At 42.3% G+C, this 23,614-nt stretch overlaps 1 protein-coding gene across 5 annotated transcripts in view; it reads left to right on the top strand.

The window, feature by feature from the left end:
• The window catches only part of ZNF385B (zinc finger protein 385B), a 1,180,505-nt gene that overhangs the window by 715,727 nt on the left and 441,164 nt on the right, over positions 1-23,614 (top strand). Inside the window, exon 1 of one of the 5 annotated variants that reach the window (XM_078681485.1) lies at positions 13,573-13,841. The exons of the other annotated variants lie outside the window; for them this stretch is intronic. The gene's annotated coding sequence lies outside the window, so the exon portion shown is untranslated. Of the gene's footprint in view, positions 1-13,572; positions 13,842-23,614 lie in introns of those variants that run through there. 5 annotated transcript variants of the gene reach the window in all.

Consider the following 23,614-nt stretch of genomic DNA (forward strand, 5'->3'; position numbering starts at 1 on the left):
AGGTATTTTGTTTTTAACTATCTATATATATTGTAATAACCTTATAGACTGCATGAAGACTAATATGCACAGTACAAGTTCCTACCCTATATTCATATATAAATAGTCCAAAATATATGTATAATCATACAATGAAGCATAATTCTGTATACATATACATAATCCATCATATATGTATATTCATACAAATGAAGCATAAGCCCTTATACAAAGACTCATGTACATATATGTTTACTGCATATTTTGACATATGTAATATGCAGCCGCGGCGCATGGAGGGAGTTCGGTGGGGCAGGGAGGCAGTGCGGGGGAGGGTGTTAAACAACGGAAAATGGATAAATGCAGGTAAGTAAACAATTTAATAAATAAAATTAATTTCGTAGCGTGTGCTGCATCGCATTTGGCGATGCAGGGTGTGCTACGAAATTCGTTTTATTAATTAAATTGTTTACTTACCTGCAATTATCCATATTCCGTTGTTTACCACCCTCCACCCTGCCCCTCCCCCGCACCGCCTCCCTGCCCCACCGCACTCCCTCCACGGGCCGCGGCTGGTAATATGTAAATACATGTTTAAACATGTAAAGCATAAACAAACACTTATTGCTGTATATCTAACACAATAATGCTCCAGAAAAGAATAAATAGATCTAAAAGATTTTTTAGAAGCAAACAATTTGTTTCAGAACCCAACTGCTCTGGCAGAAATATCTATACCACAGCACACTAGTATATATTACAGTTTCGTATCAAATGTGGTGCTTTAACCCTACAGTTTAGCTGCCAAAGAACCCCCTTAGTCACACATGAATTAGTCTCAATAAAGTTCAGGGAACATTTTACAAAGTTTCAATCAAAACCATCAAAATCATCTAATCCCCCCAAGTCTGATTGAGCTCAATATTACATTTACACCCATAAGACAAAGACCCAGAAAACACACACGTTATAATATCCTCAGCATCATGATAGATCATCTTCAAAATTTGTCTTAATTTTTCACATATTACTTTTATAAATAACACACTAACAAATATCAGATTCACAAGGGGATCTATGTTGGACCTGACATACTTAGCATGGTTTTACCCAACTTTCTTCCTTTCATCATCCTGCTTTTGCTGACTACGTTTTTTCTGGCTCTAGGGCTCTATGCACTTTTCCACAAACAGTACTAAAGTACTTGTCCGCTCTCCTATAAACATGGTAACAATGGCTTACACTCAATTGGCACATGAAAAGTATGTGTATGTCCAGAGTAAAGTGGTACCACGTGTACACAGGGCCTTTAAAGTATCTGCTACTAGTGGGCTTGCAGCTCTTATTGTGCCACCCACTTAATTAACCTTTGAAAAATGTCTCAGGCCTGCCATTTCAGTCTGTGTGCAAACTGCCATTTCGACCTGGCAAAATAAACTTTTTGCCAGGCCTAAACTTTTTTTTCAATACATATAATTCAGAGTTATTCAAAATAATCTATATGTCATCTATAGAGTAAGGCGTAAATAGCCCAAAGGACAGGGTGCTTTGTATTTAAAAGGTTGAGCATGTACATTTAACTTTTACATGTCCTGATAGTGAAAGCCTCTTAAATTCATTTGCCACTACTGCAAGTCCTGCCTCTCCCATTGGATAACATTAGGGTTAACTTATTGCATTTAATAAGTGATAACGTTCAATTGGGAAGAGGTAGGAATGTGGAGTTTGTTGCCTAAAAATTGTAGTTTAAAACCCTCTTTAATGGTAAAGTCGGATTTTAAGTCTCAGTTGTGGTAAGGCCACTTTTAGAAAGTGGGCATTTTTCTTGTTCCAACCGTTTGGTGTCTGGAGCCTGAACCATGGGTCAGTTGACTAGGTGTAGCTGGCAGATGGTGCTTGTGTACTGCTCCCAGATAGTGAGACAAGGAGGGAATAGGTGATGGCAGGACAGGACATGTCTAACTTCATGAGGAGGAGGAGCTGTCACCTAACACACTTCCACATCACACAAATCCTCTGCCTGGTCACACCCACAAAGGATTTGACACTAATATTTTGTGCCCTCAGACTAGCTGGGGCCAGGGCAGGGAGGCAGTAAATACCAGATACCTTTGGAGTGGAAATGTCTAGAACCTTCACCTTCTTCAAAGTGGGCCCTAGGTATAAATAGTGGACCCTCAGGCCAAATTCAGTACACCTATCACCCTGTAGAAGACTCAGAAGAACTACTGTGCTGTTCTGCAAAAAGGACTACTGCTCTGTTGCCTCACTGCCTGATTGAGAAGGGCTGGACCTGCACCCTGAACCCAGGGCCATAGAGCAACTCCAAGGGTTAGTTGGATGGCCTCCTGACCAAAGCCTGAGGGACGGAAAAGGCTTTAACCATCATGAGCCCAGCAACTTGACTCTGCCTCCAATGAGTCTTGCTCCCCCATCTCCAAGTGGTGCCAACCCAATCCTGGCCCGTGGGAAATGGGCCTGAATGTGCTCTGCCATCCCTGCTGTGGTCTTTGAGGCAGAACCAATGCAGCACCATGCGCCTCTTCGCAGCCTCCCATCAGAACTACCATTACGCAACGCATCGCCGAAGAAGTCCCTCGCATCACAGTCGCAGATTATTGGAACTGCTGCTGTGTGATGCATCCTCGACACAGGACTTTGATGCCCTCATCAAAATCACTGCAACACGATGCGTCTCCATTGCGGGATATTGCATCGCCGCCTGCAATCCTTCAGAACTGTTGCTGCAAGACGCATCCTCGACACAGGATCTTGCAAAGCTCAACAACCACAAAAAAGTACTTTGATCAACGGGCCTACCTTGATCCTTGTATCTGGTCCATGGTCCATGCTCCATCAGAGTCAGCCTGAGCTTGTGACTTTGTCCCGGTACGGCACAAGCAGATAACCACAGTCAGCGCTTTTTGCTTTTAAGCACTATTGTCACTTACATTTTTTAAACTGCATATCCATGGTTCTACTGATTGGATCTTTGTCATTTTGACCTCAAATAAAGTATTACACATTACTGTTTGAAGTGCTGCATAAATACTGTACAATTTGCCCCTAAAATAAGCCTGACAGCTTTTGTATTAAGCTATCAGATGGTTAAGCACAGATTAATTTGGAGTTTCCTTATGTTTCACTCTGACAAGAATTGTGGTTGTCACTTGAGTAAGGTTTTATCGCCCTCAACCAGAAATCCAATTTCTCGTTGAGGGCGTAATGCATAATGTTATTGTCTCACATCCATATCCATGATGTACAAGCCCATGAAAGCAAAATATTTACATTTATTCAGAGCATCATTTTATGTATTATATCACCAAAATGCTTCTTTTCAATAATTCATAACATCAGTTTAAGATATCTAGAAAGGCAAAAATGTATATACATATATATATATATATATATATATATACATGCTTTACTTCCCTCAATCATGTCTCAATCATGATATTTTCAATAATATAATTAATTTAGATTTCCCCTTGTACATACTATAAAGACGCTGTCTAAAAATTCTTAATTACCTCTTAAATGGTTTCATATCAACATCCGAAGTCATAGTAGGGTGAAATATTACACCATGAGGAATCAAACACTGATTTACAGCTCATACTTAAGTTTGAGTTCTGCCTTCTACTGCCTCTTTTTCCAGTGACTCTTTAACATTGTTTTTCTTACTTTGTTATGCAAGTTTTTCCTTCACTTTTGAGCCTTTCTAACATTTTATTTGACCAGGTCATGTCCTCACTTTATACAGAGTTAATGTATAGTTCTTACAAGTTTACATGTTCCCATGTTTGTCCCAACGTCACCACAGTTAACCTGGTTTGGATTACCACTGATAATTTGTCTGAATACTTTTAACCACTTTTATACTACAGTCCTAGTTTTCTTCTCTTTCGGGATCCCATTTTGCTTACTCACCAGTTCAATCACCTTTCTTGATAAGACATGAAATCCAAGAGCAGGCCTGCCACTTCCTTATATACTAAAGTACCTGTAGACAATGAGCATTGGCAGCTGTAGACTACTTATCCTAGTTACTGACTCTTGGGGGATTGATCACTGTTCTAATTCTCAATAATTCTCTTCTAGTTCATTCATTTCATAAAGCTTTATTCGGAACATTCAAAAAAAACATGTCCATAAAAGCACAAATAATACAGACAATCATACAATTTCATAGAGGTAAACATAATATACATTATATATACATTATCAATCAAAGAAAAAGAGGTAGGTATATTACAAAATATCCAGAGGGGGATGGAATAAATATTAAAATTACCAAAAGTTTTTTTTTTTTTTTTTTTTTTTTCAAAAACACATACTTTTCCTGGCGCTAATTGCTTTGCATATAAATGATGCAGTATAAAAACAGATATCCGCATGGTTCAAATTAAAAATCAATTTCATAGCCTCTGCAATGTCTCTCACTCCAAATCTAATGAATAATGGCTTCAAGTAGAATTTCCTTAACTCGGTGTACAAATCACAAGTTAACAAAAAGTGCTTAGTGCTTTGTTCAGTCTTATTATCACATTTACAAGGACCAACGGGGCGCGATTTAATGTTAGGCCACGCGACCAGATGATGTGCTATACCCATCCTCATTCTTGTCAGCACAAACTGGTGCGAGGTTCTTGTCACCTGTGATAAATATGGTCTAAAACCGGTAAATTCATTTAAGCTATTGTATAGTACACAAGTGGTTAATTTAGAGTCCTCTAAGTGATGCCTTTCATTACAGTGATTTAAAAATATTGTTTTCACATCAGATTTGGGGATTTCCGAAAGCCCATAAGGGTCCATAACCACATTGATTCCAAATAGATTTAGTGCACAGTCAATAATGTAACTGATCCAGGGGATCTTCAAATGTTGGTCCAATAAAAGGCAGTCCTTAATAATTGCTCTGTTCAGTGTGGTACCATCACTGAGCCAGATCGAGCGCCACAGAAGTATGGGCCTTAACATGATCAGATCATTTAGGGCTTGGATCCCTGTTTCATTGTGAACCAAGGAGTTGGAAGTAGACCTGGGTAAGCATAGGAGCCTTTTCAGGAAAAGGTTCTCCTCTACCTGTAAGCTCTTGGCTGTTGACACCCCCCAGACTCCTGCCCCGTAAAGGGCAGCAGAAAGACATTTTGATTGATAAATATTTAACATGTCTTTAATTCGTCTATTCCCAAGTTTCTTGGCAAACAGAAAGACCCCATTGGCGCTCCTGATCATCTTAGTTCTGACCACCTTATGTTCAGTTGCCCAGCTCCCATTTTGAGAAAAGGTAATTCCCAAATAACAAAAGTTATCGACTTTTTTCACCGGTTCACCATCAATAACATAATGGGTTTTCACTTTACGTTTGACTTTTCCAGAGCTGCATTCCATTACATAAGTCTTAGCTTTATTAATCACCAGTTTCCTGTTCTTAATGAAGGATACAAAACAATCCATTAAGCGTTGAAGGCCCAAGGGTGTCCTAGACAGTAACACTGCGTCATCCGCATAGAGTAATACTGGTATGTTAAAGTTATTAACTCTAGGGGCATCTGCAGCGACTGCCTGCAGGGCAAATTCAACTTCATTAATGAAAAGGGTAAAAAGCAGGGGCGCAAGAACGCACCCCTGTCTAATGCCCCTTCCTATCCCAAACTTAGTGGTACACTCCCCATTGGGACCATAGCGAACACTGGTGCGAAGTTTTTCATACAATCGGGCTAAGAAATCAATAATTCCCTCTGGGGCACCCATCTCCAATAATTTGGCCCATAGTATTGCGTGGTCTACCAGATCAAAGGCACTACTAAGGTCGGCGAAGCAAAGATAGAGCGACCCATTTTTTGCCTTGGTATATTTTCCCACCAATAGCTCTAAATTCAAACACTGTTCTATAGTACCACGGCCTTTTCTAAAGCCAAACTGGCAATTACTTAAAATCTCGTTAGATTCTGCCCACTCTTCTAATCTTACAAGGAGGACCCTACTCATAATTTTAACTGATGAATCCAATAAGGATATAGGTCTATAATTTTTTGCATCCCCCCGGTCTCCTTTTTTGAATATAGGGATGATTATTGACTCTTCCCATGTAGACGGAATATTACCGCTGATAGCTGTATTAAAGATTTTGGTGAGCAATGGCCCCCAAATATCTGGGGCGGTCTTGTACACGTCTATGGGAACGCCATCTGGCCCCTGAGCCTTGCCTCCTTTGCTAGCTCTAATACTAGCCATAGTTTCACTGATGGTTAAATCTAATGCGAGGATGGGCCATCTATCCCCATTGGTATCTATTAGATTACAAGAATCAAAGATTTTAGAAAAATGTTGGATCCATGAATCCATGCTCACGTGTGAAGTGAGTTCAGGAACCTTGTCATCTTTTAGGAGTGGGCTATTTACCGTGGACCAGAACAGGGTACAATTGTTCGTGTCCGCCGCTAGGGTGAGATTATCCCAGGCCTCTTGCTGTAATTCAGCTTTTCTACGTTTCAGGGTATTATTAAATCCTTGTCTAAGTTGGACCACCAAAACTTTGTCCCTTGGTTTGACTGCAAGGGCCTCTTTAAGTTCTTTACGGGCATTGGTACAAGCATAATCAAACCAGCCCCTTGGACACCTTGCTTTAGATCCTGCCTTTTTGGTAAACATTTTGTTAATAATGGAGTTAATATTATTAAAATGATCAATACTGTCAGACGAGGTGTCTTCACATTCTAAAATTGCCGTGATATCTGTCAAACAACTTGATATAATTGAGTCTGAAGTTATAGCGGCTTTTTCTCCTTTCCACCTCAGTCTATAACCATTCTGTCTATGGGGTTCAATATTATTGATAATACTATTTTCACAGACATGATTTTTTACCCAAAAGGTTAGTTCAGTAATCAAACAGTTATGGTCACTCAACATAATGTCTATCACATTGGGCATCGGACATAATGGGGCAATGGTTGATGACATACATATAAAATCAATAACGGTATTAGCGCCCCTTCCTTTAAAAGTTGGAATATTTTCACCCGTGTCGTTTTTAGCATTATCCAAGATTTCCAAATCGTAATCAATCATAAAATTATTCAAAGTTTCCCCGTAAGTGTGGTGAGGGAAATGGACTTCAGCTTCCCCCTGTCGGTTATATACACCACAAAATTTCTGGGTGGATAATGGGCACACAGGTACATTAAAATCCCCCACAAAAATAAATTCAAATACATTGTTAAAATTCCTCACGAAATTATTTACCGCCGTATCTAATTCGTTAATCACTACATGTCTAGTGTTGTCAAATACATTGTTGTAGAAATTTATCAATAGAATGTTTCTGCCGGGTTCTTGTGTGAGCCATAAAATTTGCGAGTGCGCCCCCACGTTAACAACTTTTTTCACATGGATTGGTAATTTGACAGAAATTAACACCAACAGACCGCCTTTAGCTCTACCATGAGGTGAGGGCAGTGCTGGGAGCTCATAGGACACATACCCCTCAATGCCATTGAATTTTTTACTCCATGTTTCCTGGAAACATAGGATATCAAACAAATGCACAAATTCAATCCAGCCTAAGGCGTCCTCCTTGGCCACAATTCCCGCAATATTCCAGCTAGCAATATGACAACTTATATTCTCTCTTTCATTGCTGGCTTTTGACAGTTCCACGCTAGGTATGGACATGTTATTATCTATATTAAAAAGCTCTATGTTAGGTATAGAGTTTAGGATGTCTCCCCCATTCAACGTACAGTTCAAACATACATTACTTGTTTCCTTAGTTAACATAACGGCCGCTTCAAACTCGAGATCTCTAGGGGGTTCAATCTCATGTCAATCGTTCTGATCGAGGTGACTCAGGGACTGAAACCTATTCTGGGTAGGGACCTGGTAGACCATTCCGTTATCATACAGAGGGGTGTTGCCAAATGGTACAAATGGGTTAGGGGTATGCATTAAAGGAGCATTCCCCCCGAACATAGGGTTCCCCATATGCAGCGTTGGAATGGATGGACCATGTTGTGGACCAAAGAAGAAGTTAGGCATCATTGGTCTATTTACCATATGAGGATAGGTGGGATTGCTTGGAGCCTTCTCCTTACGATTAGAAGGCGGTTGCCCACCGAGATGGTTATAAAAATAGCCCAACGGCCTGGCAACGACTTCAGTCTCCGACTGCGTAATTAAAGCTGCTCTAAGCAGGACCGTTGCCACATGTTGTGGGTGCTTAAAGTTTATGATCACGCAGTCCCCCCCGCCGATTTTTTTGGCGTTACCTATCCAGTTTACTCTTCTGATGGAGATAATTTGGTCGGCATAGCCAACTGGATAGCCACAATGATTATTTAGCCAGGAAATGGTTTTATTTCTCAGAGAATCAGGTGTCTCATATTCTCTTGGTGACTGGGTCAGAATAGGGACGTTAGTTAAAACCACCACGTAAGGTACACAGTCGGGTGGTAGATCAACAGGGCGTCTACAGATCCTTGTGGACTCCCCGTTAAATCCTCCCATCGTATCAGTTGGAACTGTCAACATAGGTGCTAATACTTGTGTAGGGGCTTGCAAGGGGGCTGATACTTTAACACTCAGTGGGTTGCCTGTAACCCCATTGTTAGATGAAATTATTGAACTTCCTCCCTCCTGTGACGATTTCGGCGGCGGTTTCTGTTGTTTCGACTGATCTTTAAGGGGTTGTTTCCTGGCAATAGTGGGAGGGGCACTAGTAGAGGCTTGTGACTGCTCCTTATCCCCAATGGGAGCAGTAACAAGATCAGTTGACTTTTTAATGTCAGCTAAGGACTTTTCCAGGTTGTCTGCATGCTTACCCACCAAACCCCTTAGCCTGGCTACTTCCTCCTGAAGATCTCCTATCTTAGTTAACAGTGGCTCTACCACCGTACTGAGTTTACTAAGAATTGCACTCGTTAGTGAGTCAATTTGGTCAGGCTTCAGGGAAACATATTTATCTAGGTTCTAGGTTACTAAGTTATCGGTGTGTTCCACTTGGGTGGTATCTTTTTTCCTTCTAGTGATATGACTGCCTCGCTTAGCAATTGGTTTTCTACAAGCGCGCATAAATTTGGAGGCCCTCCCAGATTGCTGAGGTGTCCCCTCGAGATTATTACCTTGGTCTTCCTCCCCCATTATTGACTGGTCTAAAGCCTTGGTAGCTTCGACATTACTACTAGTAGTGTTATTATCAAGTTCCACAGGAGCGACCATCTCGTTAACAATATTATTAAGATTTACAGGGTTTACATGATTGTTTGCGTCGACGAACAAAGGAGGATCTGCAATAGGACTTTTTCCCAGTGACTTCCTCCTGTCGCAGTTGATTTTAGACACCACTTTCAGTAAGTAGTTATCCGGCAATGTACTTTGGACAGACATATCTGGGATTACTGTGACAATATCCGTACAACTCAGATTAAAAAAACAAGGGGTAACAGTGTCTTTACTCGTAATGTCCTTCAGTGGTACTCACTGTTCGTGCCAAGGGGGGTAGCCCTGCCCGGCCTCCTCTGGCCCCTGATGGCCACAGACGGCCCCGCCCTTGTCCCGGGCTTCTCCCGCGCGCGACTCGCGGGGCGAAAGGGGGTGTCAGCCTTTTAACAGGCGCCTCCGGGCGCTCTCAGGCCGTCAGCGTGGTGCCCCGCCCCAGGGGCTGCTGGGGATTGTAGTGCGCGGTTCGCGGGTCGCGCTTTCTCCCGGTGGTCCTTGGCGCAGCTCCGCCGTTCCCCTCACGGCTCCTGACACTCAGGTGAGTTTTGGCACTTCGGTGTTCCCCCACTGGGCTCCCGGGGGGTCAGCCTTTTAACAGGCGCCTCCGGGCGCTCTCAGGCCGTCAGCGTGGTGCCCCGCCCCAGGGGCTGCTGGGGATTGTAGTGCGCGGTTCGCGCTTTCTCCCGGTGGTCCTTGGCGCAGCTCCGCCGTTCCCCTCACGGCTCCTGACACTCAGGTGAGTTTTGGCACTTCGGTGTTCCCCCACTGGGCTCCCGGGGGGTCAGCCTTTTAACAGGCGCCTCCGGGCGCTCTCAGGCCGTCAGCGTGGTGCCCCGCCCCAGGGGCTGCTGGGGATTGTAATGCGCGGTTCGCGGGTCGCGCTTTCTCCCGGTGGTCCTTGGCGCAGCTCCGCCGTTCCCCTCACGGCTCCTGACACTCAGGTGAGTTTTGGCACTTCACTTCTAGTTCATTGTTACAAAGAGAGAAGATGGTGACTGGTCATTGGAATGATTGATCTACCAGTCACATGTACTTCAGTGTTTCCATTTGTTCCATGATCTCTTCTCTGAAGGTCTTACCTGAGGGTGTCCAAAAAAAGCACACAGCTCCCAGCTACAAAAAAGCGACAGTCTCCCATCCCTCATTTGTGTATAGTACAGACTGCAATGGATGATTTATCACAATAATACAAAATGTGTTGACTCACATACTCTTCACCCATGTGTATGATTTGTGAACAGCTCTGAATCATAAAACCCTTTTCAGAGACAAATATAGTAATAATGCATACCAGTTAATTTTCTGAATAGTCTTCATCTGAGTGTTTCTTTAGAAAAGGGCGGTGGAATAGAAAGCAGATAGTCGTGTTATGCTACTTTACACTACGCTGAATGTGTTGATCTCATGCCCTGGGCAAGTTCATTCCACACAAGAGACCCGGCTAATCCAGCTTTGAATTGTTTATAAGTTGCATGCAGAGTTGTTTGCTGCAATGGGTGCGAGTTCCCTCCTGAGACCTGCCTGTGGTAGTACACCTACTTTTTTCAAAACAGATTTGGGGGAATGCAGTGGCTTAGCAAAGGTGCCTTGAACACGAATGCTAGCAACGGATATGGGCCCCAATAAACCCTTTTGGTAGAAAAAAACACAAGTATATTTGTGGTCCGGTGGGCTCTAAAAACCCGTGGACCCAGTGTCACTGCACCTGCTGCACTGTAAATAGCTAGACCCCATGGAAAATCTAATCACCATGAATCGGTGCAATACTGAAGTTTGTGGTCACCAGGGATCTTTCAATGCACATTGTTAGCAACTATTCTGAGTAGGTGATGATCAGAAGGATTTACGTAAAATTCTGAACTATCAGATATATATTACATTTTACATTTCATACAATTGTATGAGGGCTACACCACCAATAGGCAGCAATGTTTCATAATGACAGTAATGGAGACAAGCCATTCCCCAGTGAAGTCATTAGTTGATGCAAATAATGCAGAGATATGAATATTGACAACTTAGTTGGGTATCCCACTGGAGGCCCAACATGAGTGATGTACAGGTATATGACTAATGCGTATAATCAAGAACTGGGTGTCCTTGTTTAAGCAGATCAGGAGTGCAGGGGCAAGTGGTGCAGAAACGAGGAGTCTGTTTGTCATTACTGAGGTAAGCGCCAACGATGGAGATAGTCATAAGGCACAAGTAATAGTCCATCTTCGAAGGCATGAACCAGCTCTCTCTATCCCAGTGCTACCACATCTAGATACAGAGTGTACTGTATATTATTGTTTATGGAGAGCAAAATAGAATTATTTTAATGCTGCTTAGTTCGAACACAACTAGATGAGAAAGCGGTTTCATGAAGATTATCAGCAAGTAATCCTGCCATATACATACATGACTTTATGAAAGTCAAGTTATCTGAGATTGGATTCACATCCTAGAAGTTAACAAATACTTTCCCTTATGGTCTGAAACAAGATTACTGTGATTCTTTCCTCTGATGTCTTTGGTTGGCATTTGTAGGGCAGCAACATAGGCTTCTCTATCCACTTTTATTTTTTCCACTATAAATTAAATTTTGGTTCATGAGAATGCATTGCCATTGGCTTTAGTATCTTATTGAAAGCAGGTATTGGTGTTTCTATAGCATGGACCTAACTCGAGAGCAACAGAGCATTGCCTGTTATATGAGGTGATGGAAAATGATGCAGGATTGAATTAATCAACAGGTGGCTTATATCTTTTTTTAAACACAGACTTACACTACTATGTCTCAAATTTCAGTTTTAGGCACATTATTGTTAAGTGATTTCCCGGAAATGCACAATTTTACGTCAGTGCCAACATGGATTCAAATCAAGGTCCTCAGAGCGACAGCTTAGCCACTAAACCACATTTCCTTCCTTAGTTGAGGTTTAGAACTTTCAGAAAAGGTACAAATATTTAATTTCACCACTCTGCGTAAACACTTATGTTCGGTTGATGTTTTGACATAGCCATTAGTCCGCATGGAGACAATGTTAATTATGGAACAAGTCAAAGGTGAAATCTATGGGGTGGAAAGGGGCAGGTTGAGAAAACTGAAAAGGGGGGGTGCCAGGGAATGAGAGAGAAGGCAGCAACATGTGGAGAGAGAGACAAGAGGGACATAGGTCAGGATGAAAAGTGCTGAGGTCCAGGTCACTACCTATGGGCAATGAAACAGAAGTTAAACTGCACTGTAGCACATGGGAAGGAAAGCAAATACTCTTACAGTAAAATGTACACAGGAACAACATTGCAGTTCCCAAGATGAGGGCAATGTCTGTTTATGACTACTACAGCTGTTATTGGTGATCGAGGCGGGCAGTGCATTTACAGGTGAGGCATCAGCTGCATCAGGACCTCCCACTCCCGCCAGTGCTTAATTTGTAAAAGAATGAGTGCCGGTGCCCAACCTCAGCACAGTGCTTCATTTCAGCCGGTGGTTTCCAGTGCTCAGCACCAGCATTTTATTGTCAACACAGGGCTTGTGACAGTCTGCCACATGGTGTCACAGTCTAGTAATGTAGAGATGACCAAAACAACAGTTAATTTTTTATTCAATATACATTAGAAATGACTATTACCTGCCGCCCAAGCCATTCTTACAGCTTTGGGGGCCTGAAATAGCCTGAATTGTCACACTTGCAGGAGTGTAATGGGTAGTATCTGTGTTGGTACTGTCATTGGCAGCATGGCAGGAGTAATGTGAGGAGCAAGCTACAGTGACCTCCTGAGGAGAGCCCTGGCACTTTTTTTTTTTTACAAATTAAGCACTGGCAACTGCGCCTGGCAGGATATAGATGGGGGGGATCTGCTCTTCACATTATGTTCTGTTTTAACACGTTGCCATTATTTTCTGTTAAAACACGATAAATGCAGAAAGATCGTTATGGTTAATAAAGGAAAATACAGGAGAGAAAATAAATCCACTGTTGGTTAAATGTACTTAAGCTACGCCACCAAATGTTCACTGTATTATCTTCCCAGCATAAGCAGCCACGGTTTCTCTGAAAGCAGCGCGCAAGGGTTGTGCCATTATTGTTGTCAAAATAATCATTGAGCATGACTAGCTCCGAGAAGCACAGTCAACCCGACCAGCTTGTTTTCTGGGTGAAATGGCGAGCACAACTACGAAAATATATTTCGTATCGTAACGCTCTTATCATAATGGGATACAGTAAAATAAATTCCCGCTTTGGCAAAACCTCCTGCTGTCTGCCTACTCCGAACTCCGCCCACACGGGACAAAAATGGAAAATGTATCTCGCATGAGAATGCCGCGCAAAGATACCCAGCGGCAGTGTTTTGTCAGAACGCGCGGCCCGCCTCTTAGGAGGTGTACGGTGCTGTGATGTCATTCGGAATTGCAGACTGACTATCCTCTCTCTGGAATCAAGTTGCAAACACCATCCTAACAGTAATTAGAGCTAAGCAGCAATTACATATGATTTGTTCAGACTTACCGCCTGTCTGCCGTCTCCTAGCACCCAGCAGCATCACGCAGCAGTATGTGGAAAGGAAGGAGCTATCCGCCTCTAAATTTAACACCACGTTAAAATGTGCGAATGCCGAAACAAACGCGGGTCGTGATCTTCTAAGCTAAGGTAAGCATTTTCGCTCTATTGCTTGTTAGCAAATCGGGGTTGTCATACAGCCTGCACAACAGATGCGCTTTTAGAACAAAGCTGACGGAGCAGTCAGTGCAAGACCAGAATAGAAGTAAACTTGGATATAATTCCGTGATTTCTGCTCTCGCTCTGTGCGGGGATATTTAATCTAACACGCGCACAAAAAGTACAACTCCTAGTTCGTCAGTCACTCTGAACATGTGGGTGACGAGATGTCTTTTTTTCATGCGTTATTGCGTAAGTGGTGACTTGCTTTGCATGCTACTGATTATCAGTTTTACAGATGCATGATGACGATGAAGCAGTATAGACGGACATGATATTACCCTGCATCAATGAGCATGTTTTCTTTTTGTAAGTCTGTGTTTGTGCATTGAAAACAAAGTTGCATCTCGGAAACCAATGTATTTTAAAACACATGGTGTAGTTCCCGAGCTCGGAAACCAATTTATTTTAAAAATACATGTAGTACCCGAGCGTGTCAAGAAATTGGGACTTCTCACCATGACACAATGAAATCATTTTGAGGCGGGACGCTGTATTTCAATCACTAACTACGTCTTTAACGCGCCCATTATGCCATTATTACCTTGATTACAGCTCGGGCATGAATAGAATCACTTTGTCTGAGAGTGTCAATGTCATTCCGAGCCTCATTCAGCGTCAGATCCTACAGATCAGGAACCCAGCGGTCTGGCATCAGAATCTACTCAAACATTCTCAGCTGGGCTACCAACCCTTTGTAGCAGACACACCCACTTTGTGTAACCCCCCTCCCTCATTGCGAGGCACCCTGCCGCTTTCTCAGATTTGGCAAGCAGACCTCAAAGACACACCCCATTTTGGAATACAACTGCAGGGGCAGTCCAACATCCAACACAACATATCTCTGACTGCATTGGCCATGGGTTGCACCGAGCCAGCCCCTCAAGCTGATTGTATTTTGTTTGGAGACCAATGGTCTAATAAACATACTTTTACTACTACTACAGCCCCTCAAGCTGATTTCGCACGGGCAAATCCAAAATCGCCCAAATCTCTAGAAGTCAGAGATTTCGGGAGTTGGTCCTGCTATGTTCATCTAGCAACGTGCCCTGATTTCAAAGAAATATTTAGGTTTTACTTATCTTCATGAAGAGTTTTTCTGATTCAACAGTAGCTACAGGCGATCCCCTGTAAAGCCCTATGGCTCTGTCACTATCTAATTGCAGTGTCATATTTAGACAAAAATTAGCCAGAAGGAAAGAAAACAGAGTGAATCTTATCTCCCATTGGATGAAATCATAATTTCACAGAACTCTGTGAAAAAACTTCCTCCGTTCATGAATATTGATTTTTATACCTCTGCGTTTTGTGCAAAAAAAGAACCTCAAAGAGATATATAGACGGTATATAATAACAGTTTTAATATGGCCCCCTGTTGCTATTACCGTGTTGTGGTGAACTTCAGAACCCCCAGGGCCAAGGGCGAGTGCTTTGTAAATGACACCGGAAGGTAAAGATGTCAAAAACGGATCATAATACACAAGTCACCCGTTATATCGTTTTTATGTTACAAGTTTATTTTGAGGCCGTTAACATTCAAAAAAAGTTTAATACTGGAGCACACTGATTTGTTGCCTGTAGAAAAAAATAGTTTTTAGTAAAAAATTTAGAATGTTAGAAAAACAAAAAACGCCTTGTTAAAAACATTTCTGTTTGTAGAAGGGAAAGGTTTTTAAAGTGACTTTCTGCAAGCTGAGGCTAACAGTGGGCACTGGCTGAAAACAGAATGTTCAGGTTTTGTTTATCTTTTGTGAATAGAATGTTGATTAAGCAGTGCCCAGCTGTAAAACTATGTAGGGTGGCTTGGGGCTATCATTATGATGACGAAACCCATATCTCACAGGGGTTTCTATATTTTTAAATGCCTTGTGAAATGTTTTCCCTATTTCACATGTCCCTGTACAATGTGGGGCTATTTACCATTTTATTACATGCAAAAAAACACTGAACATGCTATGTTGCACTTGCTCTTCTCACTCCTTCCATCAAAACATGGATTCATGACATGCAATTATTGCACGTTTCCGATCGATTGTGGCCTGTCTGATGGGCTGTTTGGACCCAAATGACCTTAATGCTCTGAGCATTATTTGAGCTGGAAGCTCTGCACTTCAACAGTGCAGGCAAGAAAAACAATTCTTCCTGTTGGAACATTCCTCACCATCATAAAGCATGAAGTAGCATTTTTCATACTGGTATTGAATAGTGGAACATTGGTTCCAGTGGTGCAACGAATGTACGACTAATAATCGATACAGCATATGTTAATTAATAACACTTCAATGGTTTAAAGGGATGTCAGAAAAAGAAAAGACTCTACACACTTAGATTTCAACCATCATTATTGTTCTATTTTGTTTAAATAATCCATCAATATTTACATACATGTAGTGTTCATAATAACAAGTGCAGAGGTGACCCAAAGTGTAAAAGTGAGAACCAAAAAATGCAATAAGTTATACAAAGGGGTGTGATATAGTGTAAACCCTGGTTCCTAAGTGAGTAGGGTCTCCTTGTTTTTCCTGTGGTATTGAATAGTGGGCCACCCATGACCTCCTAACCCCCAAATAAATAAGCCAAAGACCAAGCTACACTATTGTATAAGTGGGGTTTGGTTGGGATCTATACCATGATAAACCTAATACTATTATCTTGATCTCTGTATCCGGGGTCCTGGTGAGTTTAAACAGGTACAAAACTAGCAAGAATAGTTTAGTATAGATAGCCCAAGAGCCATCAAACTGAACTGAACTTTCCTTTGGTTCAAAAGGAGCAGTATGACTATGTCAGCTAATATTGTACCTGTCCGTCTGGCCCATCTTCACCAACCACGGCCCGTGGAGAGAGTTCCGGTGGGGCAGAAAGGCGGGGCGGGAGAGGGCAGAGTGGGGGGTGCTAAAAACCAGAATATGGATAATTCGAGGTAAGTAAACAATTTAATAAATGAAACAATTTCGTAGCGCGCCCTGCATCGTAAAATGCGATGCAGCGCGCGCTACAAAATTTGTTTTATTAATTAAATTGTTTACTTACCTCCAATTATCCATATTCCGGTTTTTAGCACCCCCCACCCCGCCTTTCTGCCCCACTGGGACTCCCTCCACGGGCCGCAGCTGATCTTCACCCAAAAAAACCTGAGGGCATCCTCAGACCATAAATATTCCGCTTCACTGTTTTAGGAGGTTTCTAACAGAAGACATTATGACTATTGTCCCATGTTGTTGCGTCATGTGATTTTGAGATACACCCTTATGTGCAGAGACAGAGAGTCAGGGAGCTTAAGGCTTAGCAGTGCGATGGGTGATGCTAGACTGCCCATGCTATCCTGACATGGGATTTAAAAAGCATGGAAAGTACTCCCTACCTTATATATTCAGTTTGTTCCTTTGCTTTTACTAAGACCCCGTACTGAGGTATGCTTGTGCATCCTTCACAAGTAGCACAGGCCCAGCACACTGTATGTCAGAATATTGCACACAAAAATATTGTCTGACATAAATAATAAATAAAGTGTCCTAAGTATCATTTACAAAAATATCTCCCCACTAACTGTAGTTTCCTGTTATTAACTTGAGTAGGGAGTAAACGATATTTTGAACACTAATTTTTATCAGAGAATGTTTTTTCCACAATATTCTGGTCAGCCACGGTCGGCAGTAGGAGTTCCTGCAGGGCGGTGATGTGGGGAGGGGGAGGGGCAGGGTGGGGGGTAGTAATGAACGTTGCGTGCACTGCATCACCAAATGCGATGCAGTGGGAGCAACGAAATTCGTTTTATTTATTTATATGTTTACTTACCTGTTGAACTCCGTAATCCATGCATTACTACCCCCCACCCTGCCCCTTCCCCTCCCCACGTCACCGCCCTGCGGAATCTTCTACTGCCGACCGCGGCTGATTCTGGTACCTTACCTCCAACACACAGATACTGTAATACAGGTGCAATCTTAATAAAGGCATGTTTCTCAGTGGTGAAAATACAGACACATATTATTGTGCTTATGGGAATGGGTTCTCGTGAGCAGTTGTATGTTATTTGGTATATGAATTAAAAGTGCATATCCATGAATTACACGCACAATGATAATTTTGAGTACAACAACAGTTTCTGTATATTCGAGTGTACATGCAGAATCAAAAAGGAGCCCTTGAGGCATACCTTCATTATTTTTTTTCCGTAGTTTTAATATATTGCAAACTTGACCCGAAGGTATCAGAGCGTTTTACATGGGCGCCAGTTGCGTTACACAAGGACACGTAGGCACGGGGAGATTAAGTGATTTGCCCAGATTCACAGGATGTTGAGTATCATTGCCAATTCCTCAGATTAGAGACTGACCACCCTAGCCGTTAGGCTACATCCTCTCCCCTAGAATTAGGGCCTTCTGAGTTTTGCAGCCTATTTATGAGTTTGATGGCACAGCGGTCCTGCTACTGCTGCACCGGTGGTCCGACTGCTGGAATACAACTTGGGCAGACGGACTGCCATGGTAATACAGCAGTCTGATGTCCGCAATATGTTTGGTGGTGCCCTGCGGCAAGCCAAGCTTATGACGACTTTCCTCACCACCAGCGGTCTCATGGAGGCTCTTACTCCATGAAACTGCTGGCATTGAGGAAAGTAGGGCCCCCTCTTGGCCCTGTGTATGGGGGTGCATGCCCTGTGTGAATGTACCCCATTCCTGCATGGCATGTACTGTACAGTCCATGTCGTGCTGGAACAAGCACTGGCGGTCCAGTGACGTTGCAATTTAAGGCTCACATAGGAACCTTTAAACTGCACCACTGCAGGACTGTCCAGCCACCTGCCAGACCATAATAATAGTTGTAATCTGGCGGGTGGGTGGCGGCCCAGTTTGGCGATGTTGGGAGTGGGACTGTGGCGTAGCAAGCCGCTCCCACACCGCCAAACTCATAATCGGAACGTTAGTCTTCTACATGCTGGCTCCTTTGACCCCAGTTACAAAGGTAAGATATCATACAGCCAGACATTGAGAATAGGAAGAGTTGTTAGGCACAGTGAGATATACATTTTTGGGAGCACTCATCATTCCAATCAGCTTGATATTTTGTTAAATACAGTTGAACAGTGAACAAGACTTGTCACAAGAACAGACAGTGAATTCAAGGACAGAGGCTTTGTGTGGGTGCTTTTACATGAAAGTGTGTACATAATAGACAACTATATGTAAATTAAAGGGTATTGTAATATTAAAACAATGTACTAAACGTACCATTAACCAAATGCAAATATAATAGAAGTCTAGGAAATAAACGAAAATGACTTTATCGCGTGCATTTTCCTGTGGATGGGAGCCTCCATTATGCATTGCAACAAAGTGTAACTACTTTTAAGATGGCAAAGAACATTTCATTTAATGAATTTGCAACTTGTGCTATGAAATGGATTGATCCCTTTTGTTGAAGGGCTCCAGTTATATGGAGGAAATCAGCAGAACCCTCAAACCAAGAGTAAGGTCAACTCATACCTTTTCCAAGACCTTTCCAAACATTTCACTGAGGCGCACCAGGGCTGCTGGCATTTGTAATTTCAAGTGCTAGAAAAGTTTCACCACAGTCAAAAGAAGGTGTAATTGTCTATAAAGGTGAAAACTAAGAATTTACTTTTTTATTTTTCCGTATTTAGGTTTTCTAAAGGGAACAAATGTCCAACTTCTTTTGGCATGCTTCTTATTTCTTGTGAGCGGTTTCACACATTTCCAGCTAAGGGACAGGAGAGCAGAGATTTCACCTGGCGTGAACTAAACATTGGTGCTCTCTAGTATATCAGATAATACTTCAGCATTCGCTCATATTGAATGCCTGTGTAACAGAGATGTGTCACATTAATGGTGGAATTATTATCACAGATGTGAAGCATAGAACAGCAACTTGAGCCCAAGTTGGATTCTGAGACAGTCTTAGGCTTTTTAAATCAGAACTAAGCAGGGCTTTCTCTAATGGGCTCTTTTTCTGGCCTACTGTTCAAGCACGAGATAAACATACTAGTGGCCTCTTACCAGTCTGATACTCCAACTGGATTTAGTGTTTAACCCATATCAGTTCAAGGAAAAGCAAGGATAGTCACTTATTGCATCCACATTATTTGCAAAGCAAGATTCGCCTCAAGCAAACTAGTGACCAGTTTGATATTCTCCCAAGGATCTCCTTGCAGAGCCTCTCCAAATCTGGCTACAAGCTTTCTGATACCTTCATAATGTTGTCATCAACATATCTTATAGGTTTCATCTAAAATCCCAGACTTCCATTCTTTTTTCAGTCCCAGAAATAACCACACAAATTGAGTGTGTTGAACACCTTGAGATTACTTCTTGAATAAGATATGCTTTTGTCCTGAAGTGTCTCATTGCAGAGGAGGCTGAATAGCCCATTCTGCTCTAATGTTGCATTAGGTTGTACTTTTGGCACCGGTCCGAGCTATAGCTCACTGATGAGGGTTGATTAGGCTGGAAACCAGCCTGGGTTGTTTGTGTTCCCATTTGGAGGGGACCTGGCATGGGGTGAGTAAATACTTCTGCTCTGCCGGCGGAGTTCGCAGAGTTTTGCCCACTCCACGTTCCGCTTGGAATGCAGAGTTCCAGCAAAACTGGAATTTATTCCCACACGCAGCTTGCCAACAATAAGTTGGCAAGTGTGATCTAGAATTTGCATCCCTTAGCATGATTTTTGAGCACTCGCATGCCTCCCGGTGAGATTTCTCAACGCGGGCGGTCACGGCAGGTCGGAACTGTTCGCATTGAGAAAGCTGCTGCTTGAGTAAAAAATCTACTCGAGTGGCAGAAAGAAGCAGTACCCTCTGGCATGCCTTGTGGCCCCATTCCCGATGGTTTTTCAGCACGAAATAAGCTCCTGGTGCTAAAAATCAGGACAAGAAGCGCCATATGCCAAATTCCACCGGTTCACAGAACTCTGCCAAATTTCACAGAGTTTTTATGTAACTCCGCAGAATTCCGTGGAGTGAAACTCCACGAATGCCGCCCACCCCTAGATCTGGGAAGGTAGTTCCAGCCAGACTGTTCCTTTTGGAGCTAGATGATGACCAATTTGGGTGGTCTATGCGATTTGCATGTGGGTGGTCTCTGTTTACAGTGGCATTGTTGACAGAAACTGTGGTCTGGAATGCACCTCCAAGTGATTGTCTGTGGCCATGATTAAGACAAGCATTCATTTCATTACTTAGTTTAATGTTGCAGTAGATGCTCTAAGTGTGACGGGTGTGCCCAGATCTGGTTCCTCTGCTCACTTTGCCAGAGGACCCAAGCTTTACCTCATTGAAGAGGCCTATGTAATCCGAAATTGGTCTGGGGTTGTTGGTGTATTTATCTGATGGGGTCCTGGTTAGCTAATTCTGGCAGGGATCATTTCATTTGAAGCAGGACAAAGACTGATTTGTATATGGCTTGTTGTTCCTGTCTAGATTTTCAACCATGGTCTGGAAAGTGGCCCTGGGTGATCGATCGCAAGTCGCTGAGATTAATTCAAGCATTTCTTACATCACCTTGTTTTTTGGTTGGGTCCTAATCCTGCGGCAGGTTTCCTCAGTGCAGTTGTGTTGTAATCTACTTGTTGGGTTAATGCATCTCCCCCACTGTTGTTCTCTGCCTTGCTGGTCAGCCAATGGTGAGGTCATTGGAATGTTGAGAGTGTTTGTGCTTTAAGAAGGATCAGTTGGAGTGGATGGGCTGAGCAGCCAGGAGGATGCTTCTGGTGGGGAATTATATGGATCTTACCATCATCCTGTAACCTGTAACTGAAGAAGTAACTTGAAGAATATATCCTTAACCTTTACCTACATGACCTGTCTACTTGACTTCCTTCATTTTATCAAGTTGCTTAAGTTGTGGACAGAAGGCGAGAGTGACTTCCCTGAATCTGACTTATTTTAAAGGCACAGGTGAGATTTTTTAAGCATTGTTTACAAAGAATAAAACATTTCGCCCAGGTGCCAAACACTGTCTCCACATGATTGTGAAGGTCCAGAGAAATCAAAAATATGAATATTCTGGCACTTCTTGCAAGGTTTTAGCTGAACTTGACGCAGAACATAATTTAGATACATATCAAAAAATGTTTTGGGAAGTGCTTTCACCAGATTTTCATCAATGCATTATTCTACTGTAAATACAGAATAGCTAATTTACCCATATTTGAAAAGCACATTAGTGTTAGTGGGTGCTGTAAGGTTCTACTTGAAGATTTAAACATAATATTTGACCCTCAGATCAAACCTTAACTAAAAGTCTAATATTTACAGTGCAAATTGACACTGTGATTCAACTTTTAACACGTGCAGCATTGTGAAGTAAGCAGGATACAAATGGATTTGAATCTAACTATAAACAATGCATTTCAGTCTAAAACAATGACCTACAACTTCAATAACTTTTCATTCCCTAAATTAGAGTCCTAATTGTTTACAAAACAAACACTGCAAATCCAATAGGTCTCACATTGTTTGGAGTTGGAGCTATTGGCATTGTAAATGCAAATGGGTTTTACTTATGCAACAAGTCTTGCCTGTGTTGGAGCTACTGCTTTGTAAACAGCACTTTTTTTTACTTATGTGTTATGGAGTGTGTGTATGTGGTGTGTTGTGGAATTATGTGGGTTGGATTTGAGTAGTTAGTTGTGTAATTGGGTGTCGTGGTATTGTGTGGTGTGGAGTGGATTTGTGTACTGGAATTAAGTGGCATGGTGTGCTGTGGAATTGAGTGTACTGGAATTATGTGGAGTGGGATTGTGTGTTTTGGAGTGTAATTATCTGCAATGATAATTTGTGTTGTAGAATGGTATGTAGTGGAGTTTGATGATATGGTGTGCTGTTGAGGGCTGACTTCCTTGCCACAAAAGGCCTAAAAATAACAATTTTAAAATTACATAGCACAAGATGTAAATGACCAAACATTAATGCATTTGGCATGGATATGCCCTCCCACCTTAATAAAACAAAGAACTCTGGGGTGTCTTTTTCTGTAGAACTTTGTACAGCATGCTCATTACTTAAAAAATTATCACGGTGTCGAGCTAAACCTTTGCTGTCACAAGAACAGTCCGAGTGGAGTGACAGGCTGCTCTGGGCAGTAGATCTTAGGTCTCCGATCGGTTGGCACAGGGTCAACACTTTTATACCACCAAGTGGTACAGGGCTCTTTGGTGTTTTAAAGAGGAAACATGGGGCCTTGTATTCTTTGCTTTGGTTGACTAGATACTGACTGAGTGACAGTAGACTGGGTATGATGTGGCGGTACAATTAAAAAGTCATGAGGCAGGCAGTTGTAATTCTCTACACTCTACTCTTGATTGAAGTTTTGTTAGGAAGCCCATGAAGATGCCACTGCTCTTGTCAAGAGGACAGCAGAGAAGAGCAGGGCAACTGTATCTTAGCAGAAGTGGCAGGATCGTCGTGACCGAGGGCAGGTTGTAAAGCAATGCCATATCCATGCTGTTTATATGAGTTAAGGGCAGTTCTATGCATTGGCCTTTATCAACATCTGCATTGTATGTGACGGCAAGGAATCGTTGGTAAGCCTATAGATGTAGGCACGTCTGAAGGTGGTAGAATGGGTCCCATGGCTCCAAGATGCATAAAGCTTTACTCTGGCATATTTAGTACGGGGGTGAAAAGCCAGAACTAAAATACAAAAATAACTAGGAGCTACATTTCGTACCATCTTGTTTGTCAA

This window comes from Lissotriton helveticus, chromosome 3_1 (assembly GCF_964261635.1).
Source record: "Lissotriton helveticus chromosome 3_1, aLisHel1.1, whole genome shotgun sequence".
NCBI lineage: Eukaryota > Metazoa > Chordata > Amphibia > Caudata > Salamandridae > Lissotriton > Lissotriton helveticus.